The sequence below is a fragment of the Urocitellus parryii genome, chromosome 8 (genome assembly GCF_045843805.1).
Source record: "Urocitellus parryii isolate mUroPar1 chromosome 8, mUroPar1.hap1, whole genome shotgun sequence".
Lineage (NCBI taxonomy): Eukaryota > Metazoa > Chordata > Mammalia > Rodentia > Sciuridae > Urocitellus > Urocitellus parryii.
In genome coordinates, this window is record NC_135538.1 from 122,504,579 (window position 1) to 122,527,949 (window position 23,371).

At 42.2% G+C, this 23,371-nt stretch overlaps 1 pseudogene; it reads right to left on the reverse strand.

The window, feature by feature from the left end:
* LOC113177102 (patr class I histocompatibility antigen, A-126 alpha chain-like) overlaps positions 1–22,151 on the reverse strand; it is a 55,706-nt pseudogene extending 33,555 nt beyond the window's left edge.
* Positions 22,152–23,371: the final 1,220 nt, after the last annotated feature.

Here is a 23,371-nt window from a genome sequence, read left to right on the forward strand (position 1 = left end):
TACTACTACTTCTACTGCTACTGCCACTACCCCCACTCCCGTGTGCCCCAGCCTTAATAAAGCAGATAAAGCCCCAATGCACAACTGCCACGTGGACTTTTCTCATAGGGTGCCAAGTCACAGCGTGCCAACTCATTCTGATAAGGAGTTGTTTGTCACAGACTACAGGGGAAACCAGCGCCATCTTGTAATGGCGGCCACAGTTCACAGAAACGGCTCACCACAGTTCCCCCTTTTTTGTTTTATTACGACAATACAGGCGAGAGTAGAGGTCCTATCCCACTGTGCAGAAGTGGCTGCATAGTACGGCTCAGCCCTAAGGAGGGCCCTTCCCCAGATCTGAGGCCATATCAGCCGACGCCTTTTTTCGTGGGGCGGGGCGTGGACGTCCAACCCGCATGCAATAGGACATGCTCCCCTTGAGGTCCACTTCAAGGATCACTCAAGTGCAGTGCCTTGCCTCGTATCCTGTATCGTGACGATGGTGGACGAAGGGGGACAGCTGAGGCTGTCTTTGTAGTGCAGACAAAATTAAGTTGGCAACACCCTAAGAGAAAGGCACGGACAATAGAGAGGGGGAGAAATTTGGTTGTGACATCTGCCATTGTTAGATAAAGGTCAAGACGTTCCCGTGGAGCACATATGTCATGGCCTTGTGAACTGGCCACTTTGACATGCAGAACAAGGAATTGGGGGCTGGGCCCCGGGGGCCAGGGAAGGCCTGCTATCAGCAAGTTCCCCTCTTTTGTTTATTGCATGTCAAAGGGAATCAAGTAGCCCCTGTCTTAGGTCGTCCACCGCCCCTGCACTGCTTACCCGTCTCTGGGGAGGCCCCATTCCCCTGTCTTAGGTTGCAATGCAAGCGTGGAAGTTGCCCGTCACTGGGTACTACAAGATCAGCTCAGTGTGTTGTGTTGTGGCCAACAGGACATTATTATGGTAACCGCCTCCATAAACAGGACCCATGACCATCACCATCAAATGGCAGGTGTAGTTGGACTGTAAGATTAGCTAGCAAAGATCCTAGTGCAGAAAGGCAGGGAGGAGAGGTATGCACAAAGGAAAGATATGGTAGAAGTTCCAACACTAGAAGAGTGACAAAAGAAGGACATGTCGATCCCAGTGCAACGACCATGTCAAAGGTTTACTGTTTAAGATGCACAAGCCAGACTTGTGGCGAGTTGCCAGTTTCTAAAGCAGCAAGAGCTTGTATGATCATAGCCCTATCGTGAGCACTGCGGGCCTTGAGGCGACAGAGAAACCACAAGTAGAGAAACATACCAAAGCAACACATAGTACCAAAAATGTCTACTCCCACCCACTCCTTAAAAAAGGAAAAGGCAGAAGATATCCAAAATATCCAAGTGGTGAATTGACTCAAGGTCACTGGATCGACATGGGTGCTATTCAAAACAGCAATCTGAGTTAGTTGAGACTGGATCAAGTTTTCTGCTTCCATGGACCAGGTTCCGGATAGATACTCTCCAATGATGCATGAGGCATTTCTGGAATCATAAAATCTGACAGAGGTTATACATAAATGTGCTCCTTGATCAATACAACCCAAATGTACTAGGTCAGACAATTCCTCAACTTGAGCTTGAAGCAGATCTATCCTTTGATTAGCAGCCAAAATCCCAGATAAAATGTGTTGATTAATTCTGCTTTGAGATTTAGAAATTACTTGATTGTATTTTTACTGAAAAGCAAATTTATAGTAAACACATTTATCTCAAATATCTGTAACTGAAAAGGCAGAGTATCTGATAAATGTAAATATAAAACATAAATTATGGGTTTTCTGTTGAACAAAAACAATTAGGCAAATATATATTAACTAATTAATTAGGCATGTACTAATTAATTTATAGATTAACAAATATAGGTTATCTAAATATCTAAAATATATATATAAAGAATAAGAACATAACTTATAATTGTATTAACTTTATGTAACCACGTGGTCTTAAAATATTTGGATCCATTTAAATTTATTTTTAGCTAGGAGTGCACTCTTCTATGTGACGTCACTTGATGTAACTGAAATAAGATCCTTGAGTATACATTTTTATTTTTATAGTTAGCAATGAAAATAAGGATTTTTTGGTCATCACAGGAACTTTGCCGGCTTGTTCCTGTGGCGAGCAAATGCATCCTCATAACCTTCAAAATTAAAAGTAAAATATAAAGAAGTATATTTGATATCTCTCATCAATAGAACATTATTTAGTAACACAACTATAGAGAAAAAGTCAGGTTATTTAACTTAGAACTAGCTTAAATTTAGGACTGTAACATAGAAACCTGTGGAATTAAATTTTGTCTGAAAAAGATATCTTTCATTAGCATTTACAGGTAGGCATTTTGTTGTAAAAAAATACAGGCTCTGAGCAGCTCCGGTAGAAACCTGAAACACAGCAGTACAGGTTAGTGGCTGGAAAGCGGGACCAGAAGTCCTGTCTGAGTGACTGTGGAAGAACCAATCAGAAGCCCGCAAAAGTGTGGGAGGTGGGACCAGGAAGCAGCTATGCCGGCCAGGCACCCCATGGTTACCATGGTGATGCAAACACCATGGAGTCTGGTGCCCATTTTCAGGGCAAAAGTTCCCCAAGTTTTCCTAGCCGATTGCATTTTGTTTGAGTTTGTCTGCATTTTCCCCCGCCTGGCCAAGATCTTACTGGGGTAGCAGCTTGTTCTGTCTCTGCGACCTGCGGTTGCAGTTGTACATCCTGTACTTCCTGGCATTCCCCTAGGGAGTCTACAGATAGAAAGGGGTTGGTCCGTGGGAGGTGACGAAGTCGCCCACTCCCCAGGGTACCATTCCGTCCCTGGATTGCCCCATACACCTAGGCTTCCGGGGCCCGGGTCGGGCCCCTGTTTCCGTTTTGAGGGCAGCGGCCAGAACCTGTCCTGTAATATGAGCTCCATCAATATCCTTACAAGCTCGAATCATGTCATCAACACTCTTTGCTCTGGTAGATTTAATGGCATTTTGGCAATAGGAATTTGCATATTTAAGAGCCAATTGCTTAATGACCGGCATGGCTTGTTCCAAGTTAGGGAATATTTTTTCTGCTACCTGTATCAATCAGGCAAGGAAGTCAGAATAAGGCTCAGAGTGTCCTTGAGCAATTTTTGAAATTTTTGTTTTAGCATTTGAAATAGGTAGAGCCTTCCAAGCCCAAATGGCTGCTGTAGCTATCTGAGCATAGACCCCAGGATTATAATTAATTTGTTGATTTATGATAGCATATAATCCCAAGCCTGTTAACATTTCAAGGTTATGCCGTGGGAAGCCGGTGTCCTGATTGACTCGGGCTAGTTCGCGACACCTCTCTTGATTTTCACTTTTCCACAACAAAAAATCCCCTCCGGACAACACAGCCATGCAAAGCTGTTGCCAGTCACTAGGTGTCAGCTGATTGGCAGAGAAAGACTCGAAGAGAGTCAATGTAAAGGGGGCATGGGATCCGTAATTAGTAACTGCCTCCTTTAGTTGTTTAATATCCTTAAAGGCTAAAGGAACATGTACTCTGGCCGGCTGTCCATCGGCATCCAAGTTTTCAATTACTGGGAAGTTTGGGCCGTCTTAGGCTGCCACTGAACACCCCCCAGCCTTCTGGGGTTGTCCTTGTCCCAATCGGGGTTATAAGGAGGGAGCGTGACAGCGATCGGGGCTGTAGGTGCTTTAAATCTTGACTTTTACAATCGACCCTCCAGTTCCTCTATCTCCCTTTCCAATTCTTCCTCCTGCCAGCTGTTACCATGGAGCCCAGTTAGTAACTCCCTTATCTTAGAAATGTAGTCAGCACTGTGAAGCCCAGCTCAAGGCCAGAGGCCTTGTTACATATTTTTGTGAAAAACTAGTAAGGGAGTGTCCAGCACCTGGAGTGCTGATTTTTTCAGACAGTAGCCAAATAAAACAGGGCAACATGAAAATAGGAAGTTTATCTACATTAAACCTTTTTGTAGAGATTCTTTTGCTGAAAGTCCTAAAATAAGCCATGGTGAATATTCTGGAGAAGGTCAATTAAGACTTTTCTGTGGGCCTGATAGGGAGGGGGAAGATGAGAAGGCGGGGTTGAGAGCGGCTAGGGTGGATCTAATTCCTCAGAACTCTCCGAGCTACTTGTGTCCTTGGGAGTTTTTAACTCAGTCAAGTCTGGATAGATCCTTCTCCTCTGTTTAACATTTCGTACATTCCCATCCTTCTGAGATATCTCACTTCTTGCCGGAGACAGCCGCCTCCTCCCCTGTTTCATGCTCCGCACACTCCCATCCTCCTGAGATACCTCACTTTCTGCCGTCTCTGACTTCTCCTCATGTAATTGCTCTAAAACTTCCTGTCCTTTAGTAAGTGCTTCCTGACATCTGCCATCTGTGAGGCAACTACGGACCATCTTCCAAAGGGGTATCACCCCACCCTCTAATATGCCCTGCTCAGAAGCAAAGTCAAGGTCTTTGCCTAATTTATCCCAGCTAGGTATAGTAAGGCTGCCCGAGAATGTAAACCACGGTGCAGCAATATCTGTCTTCTGTAAAAATCTCTCTAAAGTACTACGTTTCACTTCCAGGCCCTTGGAACGTAACAGGTCATCTAGGGCCAGGAGGAGCGGACTTGAAGATGCGACACCCATGACACAACAACAAAAGACGCACAAAAAACAACAAGAGATACCACAAAAAACAAAAACGAGATGACACAACAAAAGAAACACAGAAAACAAAAGTGAAAGTACACAGTGCAGCTGCAATAAATATGAGGCTCTCTCTTTCTTTGTAGAGGAGCTGACCCCGCTTTGGACGCGGATCCCACTTACTGGGACTATCCCTGCTTTCATAGCAGATCCCACTTACCTGGGATTAACCGGTGCACCACCCCTGACTGACTGAAAGTTCTGGTTCCCGGGTCTCTGCGCCACTTGTCGCGACCCCTTGCCCGCAAGGAAGACGCAACTCAGGAATCTTCTTTCAGCAGTTTATTCAGGCCTTTGTATTGACATGTCTTTTAGCTTCTACTGCTACTCCTACTACTACTTCTACTGCTACTGCCACTACCCCCACTCCCGTGTGCCCCAGCCTTAATAAAGCAGATAAAGCCCCAATGCACAACTGCCACGTGGACTTTTCTCATAGGGTGCCAAGTCACAGCGTGCCAACTCATTCTGATAAGGAGTTGTTTGTCACAGACTACAGGGGAAACCAGTGCCATCTTGTAATGGCGGCCACAGTTCACAGAAACGGCTCACCACACTCAACCCCTCATTACCCCATCTCAGGGTGAGGGGCTCAGGTAGCCCCTCAAGGTGCACAGGACATGTGTCTCTTTCTTCCACTCCAACAGGCATCACCACAGCTGCCCATTTCTGGAAGTTTCCATTCCTGCAGGCCTGGTCTCCACAAGCTCCATGATCCTATCTCATTGCCAGTTCAGGGTCATCTCCTTAGGGTAGAAGCTGAGGGCCCAGCACCTCAGAGCACTTCAGGGCTAGGGTGGTGAGTCATCTTTGACTTTGGGGGATCTGAAATGAAGAATGGGGAAATTCAGACATTTTTGCATTACCTCTTCAGGGCCACTATCCAGAGAATGCATAGCAGGATAGGGATGGGAAGGGAGGATAGAGCCTACACACTAGCCTGGACCAAGGCCTTTGATATACTCTCCTATTCCTTAAAAGTTCTAGAACCCGGCTGAAACAACTCAGTGTAAGAAGCTTCATGTGTCTGAGAGGGACTTCAGGTTCTGGTCTCGGTAGAGGCTGAGACGTGGAAAAGCTGGAGTCAGACCTCTAAACACACTAGGTTGAAGTGGACCTGACAGTCTGTCCTTGAGTCTAAGACTACTGCCAGAGAACTGTGGTCAGTTATTTATTGTCTTTCCCAGCAGCCAGGGGTAGACCAGATCCCTTATGTGTCCTCAGTGAAAGAGGAAAGTTTCTTCAGTTTCTCTCTAGTATAGCTCCTGGGAATCCAGGCTGACTCTCTCCCCTCTGAAGAGAAGCAGGGCAGTTTTCTACAGTGGGTGCCATTCTCCTCCTCTCCTTGTGGGAAGCAGGTAGAGGGATCTACAGGAGATCAAGTAGGTGTTCAGCTGCTGCTCATATCTAAGCACTGCAGTGTCTCCTTCCTATTCTCCAGGTATCTGGTGAGCCACTCTACACAGGTGCCCTCCAGGTAGGTCCTGAGGTGGTCCTTGAAATCAGCCACCTCCCACTTGCGCTGTGTGATCTGAGCCGCCAATTCTGCAGGGGTCCAGGAGCATAGGGACTCCTTCTGGGAGATGTAATCCATGCCATCATCCTTGATCTGCTCATACAGGGAGCAGGCACCCATCTGCCCTGATCTCGCAACCAAACATCAGCTGGAGTGTAGGAGAGCCTGTCCCTGTTGGTAAGCCATGTCCCAGCCCCACCCACGCGGCGGTTTTCCCCCTCAACTGAGGATGAAACCTGGCCCCAGTCCTCGAGGGTGCTTTCTGGGTTGAGGATCTCAGCCATCCTGCATCCTTGGATCCCTCAGCCTTGGGGTGAAGCCAGCTGGGGACTTTCTGCTGGACTAGGGACCTTCCGTGAGGGACATGAGGTGTTGCGCCCTCCTATAGGCCCGGAGTTACTCTTGGCCTTCACTCTGGTTGTAGTAGCCACTCAGGGTGTTGAAGTCCACTCGGTCACTCTATGAAAAGTCTGAATACTCCGGCCCTTCTGTTCTATCCTAGGCGTCTGTGGCCCCATCCTGGGCGTTACCAGTGAACTAGGAGTCGTCCACATAGCCCACGTAGCCCAGGGAGATAAAGTGGTACTACCAGCAGCACAGAGGACACATCATGGAGTGGGAGCCTGGGGACAGGCAGCGACTGAGACCCTAGTGACCCTCCTCCTGTTGCCTGACTCTCTTCCCAGGTTGAGAAACCAGGAGAGAGGAATGGGCTGTAGAGATGCTAATGGGACCATGGGAGGCAGGAGGGCAGGACTTAGGGGCGGGAGTGGAGGGTCAGCATGAGACTCACCATGCTGGGGAGGGTCTGGGCCAGGGGCCACGGAGATGGTAATTCCCTGGGTCCTGAGCCCTCACTGGAAGGTCCCCTGGCTCCTCTACACAGAGGCCATTTCCTTCCTGATCCTGCACTCACTCACTAGCCCAGGTCTGGGTTAAAGCCAACGTCCCCAATAGCAGCAGGAACAGGGTTTGGGGCGTCATCAGCCTGATCCTGCAAATCTGTGGAGATTTTGTGGCCTGGCCTGTGTGTGGTGACTTTAAAACCAAACCACGGTAATACTGATTGGCTCCTCTGCGAGAAATACACCCAATGGGAATGAGAACTGGGGCTCTGTCAGGAGTGTCCAAGCAGAAAGACCTGATCCAGGCTGGGAGAATGAGCGAAACTCCAGGGTGATGGGGACTCTCCAGTTCTGTGTCCATACTGAGACCCAGAGAGCCATGCCCTGGGGACTTGAGACTGCCCTGAGTGTGCTTCAGTACCAATCGATCTTTTGTTTTTAAATTTTTTTTATTTCAAAATGCATTTTGATACATTGTACATTGTCTCAAGCCATGCATGGGCAGTGTGTGTGTGTGTGTGTGTGTGTGTGTGTGTGTGTTTGTGTGTGTGTATTACGCACATTTGAGCATATGAGGGAACTGGATTGACTTGCTGCCTGATTGGGCTATGCAATATATTTGTGCCTTTTCTCTCCTTCCTGTGATCCTACACAACACCTGAAATGGGTGTGACCACAAGACACCACCAAGCTAGACTCCACCCTCTGAAATTCAATTGCTTGCCTTATTTAGTGAGACTTTCTATCCAGTGGCTTTTCCCCAGTAAATATCAGGGTTTGGGGCATGCTCTCTCTCTTGCCTGCCTCTTGCCTCCCTTGTTGCCTTGCCTTCAGTGTGGGAGCTTGATTCGTGAAGCTGCAGAATTGCATTAAACCTGTACAGCACTTTTGGTAGTATGGCCACAAACGTAACATCTCCCGCGGGACTTTTTTCTTAAATCCTGTGGCCTCAAAGTTTCTTTTAGTGCCACGGTTAAAGCTACTGTCTGCAATTGGGTGGAGTCTATGTCAGAACACAGGCGGATATACTCAGAAATTATTCCTCTTTTATGGTGTGGCCTGAGGATATCCCGATAGAATTTATTCGAGTTTTCAAAAGCCAATTGTCTAATAATGAATTCCCTCGCTCCCCGGTCCCCGATGGACTTGTTTGCAGCCTGATACAATCGGGCTACGAAATCTGAATAAGTCTCATTGGCACCCTGTCTGATTTTGGTAAGAACTAAATTGGATTGGTCCTTGGAGACGATCTGTCTCCAAGAACGTTTTGCACAGTCAGTTATTTGATTGTATACTACAAAATCATAATTTAACTGTCTTTCTAAATCAGCGAAATCTCTGGTCCCTAAAAACATCTCTACTGGCGTTTCTATGTCCTGTCTTCTGTTCTTTTCTGCCTGTTCAGTACAAAAATCATTCCAGTAAGTCCTCCAAAGTAAGAAATCTCCCCCGCTCAGACAAGATCTGGCTAAAGAAATCCAATCGCTAGGAGGAAGGGGTTATGAGCAAATATTTTTTATCAGGTTCTGTACAAAAGGCGAATTTGGACCATACGTCTCACATGCACTTTTTAGTTCCTTAATGGTTTTAAATGGGATTACAGCATGAACTCTAACTCTCTGATTTTGCTCATTAACTTGCTCAAAAATTGGAAAAAGGTGAAAACCACTAGTATCCTCCCCCAATTCCTGAGCCTTTTTAATACCTCGCTGGACTGGGGTAAGAAAAGTCATTTTTAATCTAGCACACCTGTTAAATTTTGTCCTTTTAGCAGGTATTGGCCGAATTGGAATAGTTTGGGCAGGCGGTGTTAAATGCAGCCTATTAAAATTTCTCCGTAAGTCCTGAATTTCCACATCTGATTCTTCTTCCTCAGATTGTGAGACACGGTCGGACTCTGCATTATCGCCATTTTGAATTTGGGTTTCTAAACCACGTGGTTGAGAAGAACTCTGAGCCCCTCTAGGAATTTCTTCCATATTTTCCTCTCCAGGAAGATCGTTTACCTCTTCCGGAGGGCTTTCTAGGATTTCGGATGTTTCTCCTGTATGATGTTGCTCTGTACAATCCCCTTTCGGGCTAGCCTGATCTTGGGAGTTTAAGTTCACATTTTTAACTTTTGGCTTGGCCCCTAGTGCCTTTGTTTTTAAAGGGCTTAAGGGAAAGGGAATTAACTTAGCCTCAGGCTGATTTTCCATTTGAATAGACTTAACAGCTCATTGAATGCCTTTTAAAAGGTCCTCAGGGGGCCATGAACTCTGGCCCATACATTCAAAAAGACAAACTTCTAGAGCCATCCAAGTTTTCTGAATATTTTCTATGCTTCCAGGTAGTTCATTAGAAAGACAGAGTCCTTGTAACCTTTTTCCTAATTTGTCCCAAGTAAGTAAATTTCGAGACTCCTGTTGGCAAAACCAAGGACAATATTCACCTACAATCTTTAAAAATTGTAATAACTGAGTTTTCTTTATCTGTTTTCCTTTCTGATTAATTATACTGTCTAAAATAATCAGGTACATTTCCTTATCCATAGAAGTTGAATTTCCCATTTTAATTAATTTAAATCTCTTTCCTTCGATATCTCCAGGTACTTTTGTGACCCAAATTGTCACCTCTTCCTTTATCTTTATTTTTTATCCTTATCTTTATAGTGCACTCCCACTCAATCTAACTAATCTAGAATGCCCCCCTCTTGGGCGCGAATTCCACCATGTGGCCTGCGCGATGGTTTCATTCATTAATGAGGTTCTAGGCATAAAGTTAGCTAGATGAGATCGAAATAAAACACACAGACTCAGTTACCTTATTTATATTGCCAGGTCCAAGACGGCTCACCTCTCTGGTTCCCTCCTCTAATTGCCCAGCAGGGCAGCAAGGATTACTCAGGGCTAGCAGGAGAGAGAGAGTTTGAACATGCCTGGGAGTAGCTTTTTATTGGGGAACAAGAGATTCAGGGGAGAACTCCATCCAATGAAGGTTGAGGGGGGACTACACTCCATACACTCCAAGGTCAGGGTCAGTGAATGAATGAGGGTCAGGTACAGATGCAGCTCCTTGAATGAATTGAACACCTATGGTTCATGAAAGTTCACCCCATGCACCTGGACAAACACAAACACAATATATAATGGGTGTCATAAAAGATCATTCTGGACATTCTAATTGAGGCCAAGTGAGAGGCACAAAAGAGCCCCAGGTCTGCAGCATTGTTCAAACACAACCAGGCAAATGTTGGTTTCTTTATGAGGACTCTATCTTATTTATTCCTGAGAATAAATAGTTCCTGGTTCTTGATTTTACACTGAGATCTGTCTTGTGCTATTGGTGATTCACTGTTTTTGTTTTAAATGGAATGTAACTGTGCTTGCAGTTGCATAATTTCTTCACTGCTTCTTGCTAATAGAACTTGAGGGCTCTATAAGTTTATTTTCATTTCATCCTGTCTCTGTCCCTTGAAAAAAATCAGTTTTTCTTCTACTCTAGTTCTCCTAAACAGTTCCTTCAAAGTCCTTCCAAGTTTACTGATTGCCCAGTTCCAAAGCTACTCCATCCTTTTAAAGTTTTGTTATGGCAGCACCCCATTTCAAGTGCTAGTGTCTGTTGCAGGTATTCGTTGCTGTGGGGATAAATTGTAACAAAATATTTGTTCAGTCTTTTTAAGAAAGAAAACTTCTCATTGGTAATAACATGGATGAATTAGGAGACATTATACTAAATGAAACAATTCAGGTTCAGAAAGACTGCATTTCTTACCATATGTGGAATCTGGTGTGGGGCAAGGTATGAATCAAAGAGAACTACCTCTAAACTATGGGAGATGTAGAAGTACTGGAGATGTAATCTATGAATATAGAGCTTGTTAACTATAGTTAATAATACTCCATTGTTTACTTGAAATATGTGAAGAGGGCAGATCTTAAGTTTTCTAACCACAAAGACAAACAGGAAAAGAAGGAAGGAAAATTTGTTAATATTTATTCAGTTGAATTGACCATTTTACTCATTTTATATGTGTCTCACCTTTTTGTTTTTCAATTCTTCCTGGATTTATATTGCATGTATCAAATAGATATTTTATAGGTGTTAATTCCCTCGATAATTTTTCCCTGGAGTTTTCTTTATGGTTGTATAAAGGATTTACCATATCCACCTGGTGTTACTTGAAACCACTTTGGAAACTACCTATATAAAAATATAAGGCTGGGGATGTGGCTCAGTGGTTGAGTGCCCTTGAGTTCAATCCCTGGTACAAAAAAAAAGAAAACAAAAAACAAAACAAAAACCAAACTAAAACAAAACAAAAATATAGTAATGCTATCTTTATACCTCTGCTTTCTCTTCTTTTTTCTGTGATTATTATTAAACATATCTAATCCAAATATGTAAGACACCTCACTTATGTTGTAAAAATTATACCTTTATATAATTAAGGAAAGTTTTTGTTTATATGCCTTCAAAGACTCTGATATTTTCTATCATTAATCTCATATTCAGTATATTTTATATCTCAGACATCTTATTCCTCAGAAGTTTCACTTTGATTTTTTTTAGAGAGAGAGAGACAGAGAGATAATTTTAATATTTATTTTTTAGTTTTTAGCAGACACAACATCTTTGTTTGTATGTGGTGCTGAGGATCGAACCCGGGCCACACACATGCCAGGCGAGCATGCTACCACCTGAGCCACATCCCCAGCCCTCACTTTGATTTTTTATATATCTTTCATGTCTCTTACTTACCTTATTGAACATATGTCATATACTAACAATAAGCATTTTAAAATAATCAGCTTCTAGTTTCAACCTTAGTGTCAGCTCTAGGTTAGTTCTGATTGATGCTTTGCTCTATCTTCTGAATTGCATTTTCTTATTTTCATTGTATTCTTTGTGACTTTTTACTTGATGCCAGACATTCTGACTTAGTCAAGGTAGGTGCTAGATATTTCTGCATCCCATAAACATTTTTCAGCAAATTGAGTCATTTAGAACCTGTTTCATCTTTTGTTCTATATTTTAGCATTTTTCAGGTAAATCAGAAAGTGTTGAGGCCAGGATAATTATTCACCACTACAGAAATGAGACTCCTCTGAGTATTCTGTCCAATGCTCAGGAAATTATGAGCCTTTCCAATATTGCTAGTGGAAGCAGACACTGTCATTGTCCCTGTGTATCCCTAGGTACCATTGTGCCCTCTCATCATTTTTGGTCATTCTTTCCCTCTCCTTGGATAATTTTCTAATGTGCTTTTACTGAGCTGAATACTGAGGGGAGCCTCCTGCAGACCTCCATTACTTTCATTTTTAGTGACTTTCTCTAGGGGCCTTCATTTTTCATATTCTGGCTCCCTTGCACTCTCCAAATTCACAACTCTCCAACCTCTACTCACTGAGACAGCTGGGCTGTGTAGGGCTCCTTCTCCCTGCACTGTGTCCTGGAAATTCTTCAGGAAGGAAGATGGACAATGTCAGGCCTCACCTCCTTCATTCCCTTAGTCTCAGAGATGGCAGTCTCTGGGGTGCTTGTTGTGCAATCTGAATACTTTACATATACTATTTTCTGAATTGTTGTGTTTAAGGTGAGAATAAATCTGGTTTCATAGCTTGCCTATTGCAAATTGAGCTGCTATAAACATTGATATGGCTGCATCACTATAGTATGCTGATTTTAAGTCCTTTGAATATAAGCTGAGGTGTGGGATAACCTCATGATGGTTCCTTTCCAAGTTTTTAATTCAGAATAGCCAAGCTATGGAACCAACCTAGGTGAACTTCAACAGATAAATGGATAAAGGAAATGTGGTATATATACATAATGGAATATTACTTAGCTATAAAGAAGAATGAAATTATGGCATTTGCCAGTAAATGAATGGAATTTACAAATGTTATGCTAAGTGAAATAAGCCAGTCCCACAAAACCACAGGTTGAATGTTCTCTCTGATATGTGGATACTAACCAGTAACAAGGGAGGGTATGAAGGGGAAGTATAGAAGTTCATTGGATTAAGACAAAGGAGAAGGAAGAGAAGGGTGGGGGAGATGGGAATAAGAAAGATAGAATCAATCAGACATAACTTTTCTATGCTCATAGATGAATACACAATCAATGTAATCCACATCATGTTCAGCCACAAAAATGGGATCAAACTGTAATGGGTTACACCCCATGTATGTATAATATGTCAAAATACACCCTACTGTCATGTATATCTAAAAACAATAAGTAAAAAATGACAAATCTGACATTAGCTTTTGAATGATTGTATTACTAAGATGAATTCCAGGAAAGGAAACCTCAGGGTCAATTATAAAAATAGGTAATTATATAAACAAGGGCTTTCAGGAATATTGCCTTTAATTTTAATAAAAGCAGAAAAAGAAATTTCACATTCACTGACTAAGCAGCATCTAACTGTAGTCCCCATCACCCTTGGCATAAGGCATTTGTAATAAGATGTGGAGAATACAGTGGCCTCTGGGCTCAGGCAAGCTGGATTCAAATCTTGGCTTTATTATTGACAAATCGTATGACCTTGATCAAATCTCTAAACTCTATTTATCTTTAAAATGAGTATGATGATAACACTTGTCTCATCAGTTTGTTCAGATGAAGATATTCTGTCTGTGCAAAGTGTTTGGCACAGGTTGGTCATCATTGCAAAGGAAGGTGGTGCATCACATGACTAAACTGGTCAGGGTTACCCCAAGTGAATTTGGGGACTAAATAAAGACACAGACACAGAAAGTCCCTTTTCTTTGGGTTCAGTGACCACGCCTCAGCCACAGCTCCCACAAGAGGGGCAAGGCAGGCAAGAAAGAGAGCGAGGAGCACCATTGAACCCTTTTATTGGGGAGAAGCCATTCAAATGAGGCAAGGGGTCAGGTTTCAGGGGTTGAGTCTAGCTTTGTGATGTCTTGCTGTCAGCAGGTTGGCTGACATCTAGGAAGGCCATGTCCATCTCATGTGCTGTATGGGGATCATAGGCAGAGCTAGCAAAAAGACAGTTATGTCATCTGCCCAAACAGAAGGGCAATGTCGGTTCCGTCCATCCTGTGCACTCAATGCTCATATTTCACACACACACAGCCCATGGCTGGCTTGCCACATCTCGACTCTCTCATAGCTCAAAGTTAAGGGGCACTCGGTTCCCATGTGGCAACTCCCGACAGGAAGGGACAGTGACTGAAATGCTAGAGAGAGAGGTGGGACCACTGATTGTAATAGGGTATGGTGAGTAGGAACCACATGCTAGTCCTTATACTTTCTTTTTGTTCTGACCCCCAAATCCCACCTCAAGCCTGATCCTTCTTACTAGGTTTCCAGAGAACATGGGATTTTGCAACACACAGAAAAACCAGCAGCATATTTCCCAGGAAACCTGGCTCAGGACAGAAACCAAAGGTATGATCAACTTGCTTACTTTTGGTCTCTTCTTGATGAGGTCCACAGATCTAGATCCGGTAGCATAGATAGGGTCCCACTTGTAACCATATGAGCTGAGCCCCTCTGTGTTCCTGGATCGGGGCTTTAACCTGGTGTAAACTTTGGTACTCTTAGACAATAACAGGAAGTATGAGTCAATCTGGGGGAATTTTCGAAGAAAAGCATGATTGTGAAACATTTTATACAAGTTAAATCCTATAAATATGATAAATAATAAATATTCATATTCTGAAAAAAAAAATCTGGGTTTTCTTCCTTCACCATGGTGAGAGGCCGTCACATCATATCTTTCACTTTCCCAACAGGTTTACACCAACCCTAGGGAAAAAGTCACCTTCCCTGTCTCCACACACTCACACTCTGGATCACATTCCCTGTAACACTGACCACCTCCTCACATGAATTCTTTCCTTACTCTGCTTAGGGTATATCATCTACCTGTTCCTTCTGAAACACATGATCCACAAAACTAGAAATTTTGCTGTTTTTAGTTCCAACATAGGTTCTAAATGCAAAATATATTTGTCATAGACAGTGCTCTAAAAACATCATAGAATAAATGGTCATTGTAGAGCACCTCCATAACCTATAGACAGTATCTTCATCAATGGAAACTCAGAACAAAACTTCTCTGTGGCAATTGTAGGACAAGGTCCTCTCATACCAATATCAGGGCTGCCTGGGCTTTTTTCTCCTGATGCTTGCCCTCCCCTTTAATCCTAGGCTCATGGGTCCTTTTTTCCAATCAAATGAAAATCTCAATTAGACTTTGGTTTCATCTACCTATGGATTTGGATAGAAGCCAGTACTAGGATTACTAGGACTCTCTCAAGTGTTAAGAGTTGTCCTCTATTTTTAACAAACTCATTAACCACATCTCTTATTTTCAGTAGAAATGTTAGAAGTTACAGCTCAGTGCACCATGAAGTTGAGACAGGGATGGATACAACCCAGCCACACCTCTGCTGGAACAGGAAGGTTGACAGGGAAAAAGGGCAGGGATCAGTGTGGGCAGTGGGTCTTATTGCTCTGGGACAGACCACTGCCCCATTTCCTTACATTATGTGAACAGAAACACACACACACACACACACACACACACACACACACACACAAACAAACACAGACACCAGTTGCAAAAGAATTCAGGAGCTCTTCATGTCACAGTAGGGATGGGGGATAGACTACAACAAATCTTGTGTTGTCCAGTCCCCCACAAGGCAGATGTCTCACACTATATAGGAAAATAATTATGAATGAATTCAGATCAGTTTGTGTAAGAGGTGACATCATGAACAACCCATCACACAAATAAATGTCTATACCCAGAGTCCCCATAATCCAGTTGTGTTCCCATTGCCCCACCTGCTCTCCCCTTCAGGACTCCAAGGACTCACGTTTACCAGTGATGAGAGAGGCTTTGGAGTTGAGGCAGACAATCACTATCTGGGTAGAACAGAACAGGAACTGATCAGAGCCCACCAAAAATGTTACTAAAAGAGAAATTGCATGGTAGGTGAGCTCCCCCAGGGGCTCCCATCTAACTCACCCAGAGGATCAGGGATCAACTCTACTCACATGTACATGTAGCCTGAGCATAGCTCTCTCTTTCCATCTGTAAGAAGAAAACAACTTGGGAGAAGCCAAGGAGGAGCAGGGCCAGGAGAGCCTGGAGGAACCAGAAAATCCTGAACCCTAGAGAGGTTTACAGAACTGTGACTGCAGACCCACAAAAACAGAAAACAAGAGGAAAGAAATGTGAACAGATTGGGACCAATTTCCCTCCTGGAGATTTCCCTCTGACCTCTGACTGCAGGGAATCAGGTTCAATCACTCCAGGCATCAAGATCATCAATCTGTCCTTTACTTTTCCTCAGAATACACTATAATCTCTGAAGAGAAAATTAGAATTTTGAAGAACTTGTATCCATCATCCTAAGCCTGACAGCTTCCCAATAATTATATTCTGTTCTAAGGCATAATAATAATGATAATGTTAGCAAATGTGGACTTTTAATAATTTGCTGTTAAGTATGTCAACAGAAGAAAAAAGTATTTTGAGCAAACAATGCATTGCTTTTTAAAAACCCATACTTTAGCAAGAGATCCATTCCATGTGCAAGATAGAAATATGGATTTTAACATGACAGAATATGAACTATTTGGTGATAATGTTCCGATATCCATATTGCAAAGAACCTTTAAGTTAACAATTTTGTCATTATAGTTATCTCAAAAAGTTATTAAAACATTCCTCCTACACAATTGTGTGAGGTCAGATTTTTTTTTTCCACTTACTTCAGTCAAAATAACAAGTTAAGTGCAGGTATAGATATAAAAATCCAGGAATCTTCTAATGAGACAGACCAAAAAAAAAAAAGAAAGAAAAGAGAATATTTGCAAAATGTGTAAAGAGCCACTCTCCTCACTATACTGTTTTACTCTGGAAAATAGTTATTTCTCAAAAATAAACAAATAAATCCATTGGAAAGCAATGCATTATCATTCTAAATGAATTAATATCTTTTAAATGGTTCTAATTTCAAATATTATAAACATAAATGTAGAATTTACATAATCAAAATTACCTTGCAGTTTATACTAATTTTGAGGAAATTCTGGGGTGGGAACCCTAGCGTTGGAAAGTGAAAGGGATGGGGACATCCCCTCAAAATTTCACTTTCTCTCTCCCAAACTTAGTCAGATCCTTCTGCCTGGATGCTCAGGATGAGGCCCCATTTCTCGTTCTTTTGGGTACTGGGGTTTTAGAGAGGCCGATCAGCATCACTGTGGTTCCCCTTGTTACAGTCCTCACACACCCACCTGGACTCAGATTCTCCTCAGACCTGGGGGGTGGGGATCCTGAGGCCTGGAAGTCCCCTCCTGCTGCTCTTGAGGGTCCTGGCCTTGACAGAGAGCTGTACAGGTGAGTGCTGGGTCTGCTGGGAATAGGTCCCTGCTGGAGAGGAGGTTGGGGTCCACCTGGCCTCCAGACCCAAGGGCTGTGGAATCTGTGCAGCCCTGGTACAGACCTCCTGCCACACCTTAGCCACTCCTTGTCTTTTCCTCTTGCTAATCCTCAACTCCCTATTTTCCCAGCCCCTCCCCACCCCACCTCTGTCTGGCTCTTCCTCCTCCTTTCACCACTTTTCTCTCTTGAAAACCAGATGCTCCACCTCTACTTCAAGTGGCCCCAGCCACCTGCTACCTGGGGTCTCAAAATCCTTGATGTGGATTTGGAAGGGAACTAAAGTTAGTCTGGCAGCAGTGCTGTTGGAGAAAACACTCTGTGGTGATGAAATTGTTCTATCTCTGCACCTTCCAGTAGGGTAGCCTCTAGTTTCCTGTGGCTATTAAGCACTCAGATGTGGCTGGCCCACTAGAGAATTAAGTTTTAAGATTCTTTTGTTAACTGAAATGTCAATAAATGTGTGAGGCTCACAGTTACTCTTTCTGACAGTGCGCATCTAGTATATTGTTAATATTCAGTCTCCCACCCACAAAGACACACTGGGACTCCTAGATGGAAGTCTGTTAAAGTTATCTTCATATGAAAACCATGGTCTGTCTTAGTAAAAAGGGGTTTGAAAGGATGTGATGTGGGATTGGGACTTTGGTTGGATGATATGGGGGATGGCTAAGGAAGTAGGGGTTCACTCTAGATTGGGTGTTGTCGAGAAGCAGGAGCAATTATAGGATGGAGTGTCTTAGTAAATCTTAGTCATAATAAGTACAGACCAGAGCAAAGACAAAACTAATTTGTAAAAAACTACTGTCACTCATATCCACCAACCTAGGGCAGTAACTGGCTAGTGTTTTGTGACTTGCACAGTTCCTTATTTTGCATTGCTTAGAAGAAGTTATGAACTGCTCTTGCTTTGTCTTACTTTGTGTGGTTGTAGAATGAACATGTCTGATATTGCTTCTTAATATGCCTTTTGTCCAGCAGGGAATATCGTGGCCTCACTGTGAGCACTCAGCTCCTAACTACTCTGATGTCTAGCTCTGAGTGTCAGACCAGTTCACAGATGTCAGGATCTTCTTTTCTTTCTTAAATTCAGAATTTTTTTAGTGCCTACATCCCTACTCAGAATGAATAAAGAATTTTCGTGGGCAATTTGGAAAAGAAGAAAGGCACATGTTGAAAAAGTTTGTCAGCAATAATCCATCTTAGCTGCACTGTAATGAGGGACATACACATTCAGCAGAAATTACAAAGATAAATTTAACATCACTCCCAAGCCATACAGTGTGAGAAAAGTTTATGGGTTCTTGGGGGCAGATAAACAGAAGACCTCACAGGACCACTGCCACTATTTTCAATAAAATATAAAAGATGCAAAAACCTCTGTAGAATTTATGAAATAAATGTGGAGAAAAGAAAATATGACATAAGAGAGTATATTACAAATAGATATACTCCAAGAACAAAAGAGCTTGCAAGTTAAAAATTGATCATACAAATGAGTAATTCAATACATGATCTGTTTGAGGACAAGTGCATGGAGTACTGCAATGAGGCATATGTTAAGGGCACCTGAGTGGCAGGCCACTCCCCTGTGCTAGATGCTTGAGTGGCCACCCTGTAGGCACAGCCCTGGGTGTGAGGCCACGTGTTGCAATCCCTGCGCTTGCTCCAAGATCTGCTCATCGATTAGTTGCTGCAAGAACAGCTGGCCAGAAATTGCATTGGTGGCTGCCTGTAATCTACTTAGCTACTGCCTGAGTATATGTACATGGTAACTGCACAATAAAATCAGACCTGCTTCCAGTTTAGTCTCTGGAGGTCTTGATTCGTGACTCCACAGCCACACTCTCCTCTACCCATTTCTGTGGATCTCTTCACTGGACAAGAGACAGCCCATACAGATCTGGAAGATTAAAGTTGGGGGAACACAAAGTATTACAAATGAAGAATCAAAGGTAGGTAGGACAGAAGTACTGCAAGGATAGAAGCTTAGCAATCAAGGATCTCTAATACCTCGATAATATAAGTTCCAAAAGAATGGAGAGAAAGAAATGATTTTCAAATGTGTGGAGAATGAATGAGCCCCGGTCATTAGCTGAACTTGGAGTTTCAGCAAAAGTCAAGTCTAGGAAACATTCCTTGCCAAAGGCAGGATATGTGAACAGCCTTGACAGTTGGCTCTGATGCTAATAGTTGTCAGACATTGCAGTACAATGGGTTTTCTGGGTACAGCAGGATAGTCATAGATGTTTCTAACACTGAAACATTTTAGTGCACAAAGAAACCCTTTGATAACTCAAAGGCCTTGAACAATTTGCAGAGCTTCTGTAGATGATGAGAACCTATATAATAAAAATGCTGAGCTAGTTCTGGGTCACTGTTCCTCTATCAGAGGACATTATCCCACCTGGACTCAGCTTTCCTTAGAAAATATCTCTTCTTTTTTCTTAATCTCCTGTTGCCCCTCCTGGAGATTTTTTGTTGTTGCTGTGCAATTCGCAGCACAAATGTCAACAAATATTTCCAGAGTTTATAGACAAAGGTTTTCACTTTGAATGGTTGCAATCAAGTGCTTACTGCAATGAGGAAAGCAGACCCCCCACTAGGATATATCACAATGAAATTTCAGAAAGCCAGGGGAAAGAAGTGACCTTAAAAACTTTGAGAGGCAAGAAAAACAACTTGACAAAGCTAGAAAAAGTTGATGTGATGTCATACAAATTCCAAAGGAAAGTACTCTGAACACAGAACTCTGTACTAAGTCAAAGTTGGAATAAGTTCTGGGGTGTCCTAAAGACATCATCAGATGCTTAAGGTTTCAATATTGTATAGCTCATAAGATCCTGCTAGACAAAGTGGGGAACAAGGGGCTGGGGATGTGGCTCAAGCGGTAGCGCACTCACCTGGCATGCATGCGGCCCGGGTTGGATCCTCAGCACCACATACAAACAAAGATGTTGTGTCCGCCAACATAAATTGATTTTCTCACAGTTGTTAAGTTTGACGAGTCCAGATCAAGGCATGAGTATCGGGCAAAATCCTTCTTGCTGTGTCTTCACAAGGGGGAAGGTGGAAAGTGGAAGATAGAAGGACAAGAGAGAGGGTTGGAGAGGCAAGAGGGGCCAGCATACTCCCAAGAACATATTCTTAGGGATCATCATCCTATATGTGCTCTGTCATTGATCAACATCCTCATGTGATCAGTGATTGTACGACTTATGCATTTGGGGGCAGGGCATACTTGCTGTCTGAGTTCATTTTTCATTGCTAATAATAAACCACAGACTGGATAATTATAAAGGATGGAGGTGTAATTTGGTTCACAGTGAAGGTCCAAGGTTGATCAGATGCATCTGTCCATGATTTTATGCTGGCAGAATCCTGAGGCAGAACAGCACAACACACTGTGATAGACAGGGGGTGTGGGTGTCCATGCTCTGGTCTCTCTCTCCCTCCCTCTCTCTTTCTCTCTGTCTTTTCTTTTAAAGTCACCAGTATCCAATCATGAAGCCTGAAGTATCCACTCTGAAGACCTGGTCTAATCCTACACCCCTCCACTGCCCCACTTTTAAACACCACCAGTTGAACTCAGTTTCCAACATCTTTATAGCTCACGATGGGGATTAAACTCCCACATGAGCCTCTGAAGGGACAAACTATATTCAAACCACTGTAGCTGCCTGTTTTCATTATTGAAAGTTCTTCTCTGTCTCCAGCAGTCCTCCTTGTCTTGAAGTCTATTTTGTCTTATAATATAAAAAGTCTGTTTTAACTATGCTTACTTTCTTATAAGACCTTTTCCTCATCCTTTAACTTTCAACTAATTTTCATTTTGAACTTAAACTTTCTATCATAGATAGTATATTTTCTGTATTGATTCTTATCCAGTGATAAGCTTAGCCTTTGATTTGAATTTTAGTACCCATGTATTTTAATGTGATTATTAATACCACTGTATTTCATCAACCATTTGACTGTTTCTGTTTGAAGTGTCTTATTTCTTGGTCATCCTATTGTTCCTCATCTATCTTTCTTTGTTTGAGTAAATATAATTTTGTTTGTGATTTTAATGCCTTTACTAGGTATTAGTTGTATTTATTTGCATTCATTTCTTATCATTTTTGAGAAATTGAATCCTGTGCCTTTAACTTTTCACAATCTATTTAAGGCAATGTTGAACTATATAGAGTAAAATACAGGAAACTTATAGCCTCATGTTTCCAGTTAACCACCTTTCTGGTATTATCACCATGTATACTACATCAGTGTTCATTGTAAACCTAACCAGACAATGTAATACATTATGCTACAAAAAGTCATCTGTCTTTTTAAAAAATTAACAAAAATATATGTAATATTCTGTTGTTAGTTATTTCTTTCTGTTTAAATTAGTTACTATCTGACATCATTACACTTTAGGCTGTTCTTCATTTCAAATTACTTGTGTATCTATTTGTAAGTGAAGAATTGCTAGCAAGGAATTGCCCATTTTTGTCTATTAACAGATTTATGTGAAATAAAATTCATTAATTTGGGGTGTAAATATTGGCTATTGTTTAGAATCATTAACCACCACTGTGACCAGGATATGCTTTCCCTACCCTTGCCCTAAAAAGTGTCACCATTTTCCTTTCTATTTGATCTTCTTCTAACTCCAGCTCTGGGTGACCACTAATCTCCATTTTGACTATAATTTTTGAATAGTCTAAAATTTCTTGTATGTGCAATCATATATTTTCTTTTTGTAACAATCATTTCTAAGCACTGTTTTACTATTGTATGTATATTAGTATTTTGTCACTTTCCACGACTAAACACTCAAGGTCACTCCAGGTGAACTGGGCTAGCATGAAATAATCACAAAAGACAGAGAATTACATTTTTCTTTGGGTTCTGTGATGGCTCCTCTGACCTTAGGGGTCTGTGGAAAGAGAGAGAGGAGCACATGCTGAACCATTTTATTGGGAAGAAGCCATTCAAATGAGGCAAGGGGTAGGATTACAAAGGAATAGGTGAGTATAGCTCAACCCCCATGGGAGACACCTATCCTGAAGGCATATCTTGCTTTCTGAGCTGGGACAATGCCTAAGTCAGCAGGAAATGTAGTGATTAGCCAGAGCCTTGTGCTTCAGGACTGGAAGGCGTGGTCATTCAGAGTGGCTCCCCACAATATTTTATTCATTTTTGTTAGTGAATGTTACTGAAATACTCGTATCTATTAGATTTTCTACTGAAAGTTTGTTAAAACAGGTGGGTGATTCCCAGTGTGGATATGTTATAAATAAAGTCAACTATGAATGCTTGAGCATAGTCAGTTGGTATAGGTATGTTTTTCTGCCTTTTGGTTAAAGCCCAAGACAGGGGTTGCTGGGTCATAAAGTCAGGGTGTTCAATGACATTAGGACTTGTGATATTGATTTACAAATGTGTTGTAATTTTTTTTTTGCATTTCTAGCAGTGACATATTTGATTTCCAGTTGCTCCACATCCTGTTGATATGTGGTATTGTCCCAAATGTTTTTAACACTATCTATTCTAGTTGAGGTGAAGTGGTCTCTTATTGTGGTTTTAATTTGTATGTCTTTGGTGACAAGTGGTGGTGAGCATCTTTTCAATACTTATTAGGACTTTCAGGGTTATCCCTACCCTTATCTCTTGTCCGTGGAGCTAAGGGCTGTTTGCCTTATTATTGAGTTGTAAATATTCTTCATATATTCTGGATACTGGCTGTATGACAAATATATTCCTGAAAAATATTATCCTTTTCTGGGTCTTATGTTCTTATCTCCTTTATCACAGTTGTTAAAAGGTATGTTTAAAGCAAGTTTAAGTGCACTTCATCACTTTTTGTTTTATTTTATGCCTTTTGCTTTATGCTTTGTGTAGTCAAAAGTTTTGGTTA